Source organism: Chrysochloris asiatica, unplaced genomic scaffold (assembly GCF_000296735.1).
Source record: "Chrysochloris asiatica unplaced genomic scaffold, ChrAsi1.0 scaffold00446, whole genome shotgun sequence".
NCBI classification, from domain to species: Eukaryota; Metazoa; Chordata; class Mammalia; order Afrosoricida; family Chrysochloridae; genus Chrysochloris; species Chrysochloris asiatica.
In genome coordinates, this window is record NW_006408964.1 from 1,267,188 (window position 1) to 1,268,502 (window position 1,315).

Below are 1,315 nucleotides of genomic sequence, written 5' to 3' on the forward strand. Positions count from 1 at the left end.
CATGTCTTCAACGCTAGGAGATACGGCGGTATAGGCCCATGTCATGAAAATAGGGAACCATCTTTGGGGAATTATGAATATGTACATGTCAGTCCCCTGCTGTTGAAAGTCTCAATTTTGTCATTTTTTAAGTGTTGTCATTTCCACTCCTTGCTTCTCAGTTACTTTTGTTCGTTGCCGTCAATTCTGTTCCAAACCGTAGCGATCCAAAAACCAGTGCTAGGACAGCGACCCATGAGGTGAGGTTGCACCCCGTGCAGTTCAGATGAAATTTCTCATACCCTCCCGATGAGGTGCTATTCTCTAAGGTAAGAGGGCCCACAAGGAAACATAGGGCTCAGGGAGAAAGAAAGATACAGGGAGGGAAGAGTTATTGGTGTTATAATGGCAGTCCCCGGATCGGGGGCAGGCTAGGCGCTGCGTCATGTTGATGGTGTTGTAAAAGGCCTCACACAACGAGTTCGACATTTTGTTGGTGTAGCAAATTGGTTTAGTGTAACTAGTCCTGCTGTAGTTGAAGGGCTTAGTTTCTCGCTGAAGATGTCCTGCCGAGGGGAGGTTCAAGCCAATCTCCGTGTTATTCACGTAGAGGGGAAGTGGTGCCCGATTCCCTTCCTTCTAGGACACGGGTCTCGCCAGTGGGGGATGTGAGACGACGGCCTAATGGATTGCCACCTGAGTCATCCAAATGCCGCACAAGGCGCTCAGGAATCCAACGAGGACCAGGTTCGTCCTGTGGGAAAACACAAACATAGCCTCATCCCCATATGAGAACAGGGTCAGGCCCCTTCCATGTGCCTGTTAAGGCGTCTTTCCATTTCACCATAGGTTTCGGGGCGCTTGGCTCCCGGTTACCGTACCTATCTGCAGCCGTGTGGCCGGAGGCATCAGTTAAAAGATAGTTAAGGATGAAGGTGACATTGTTGATATAATTTTGAGGTGTGTGGGGGTAGGATTCCCCCTTCTTTAATTTTTCAAGATATGACTTCACAGTGGCATGTGTGCGTTCAATAATGCAATGCCTTAGCCTTGGGGATTGTAGGGAATGCCAGTGGTATGTTTGATAGAGAAGGTCTTACAAAATGCCACAAAGCGGGCACTAGTATAGCCAGACCCATTGTCTGTCTTGATGCTCTGAGGTATGCCCATAGCGGCAAAGGCATGTAGGTAATGTTTTATCACTTGTGTGGTCCCCTCTCCCATTAAGGGGGAGCAACATCGAGGCCGGAGAAGGTGTCTAGAGAAACATGCACATACTTAAGCTGACCAAAGCTAGGGACATGTGTGACGTCCATCTGCCATAATGCATTGGGAC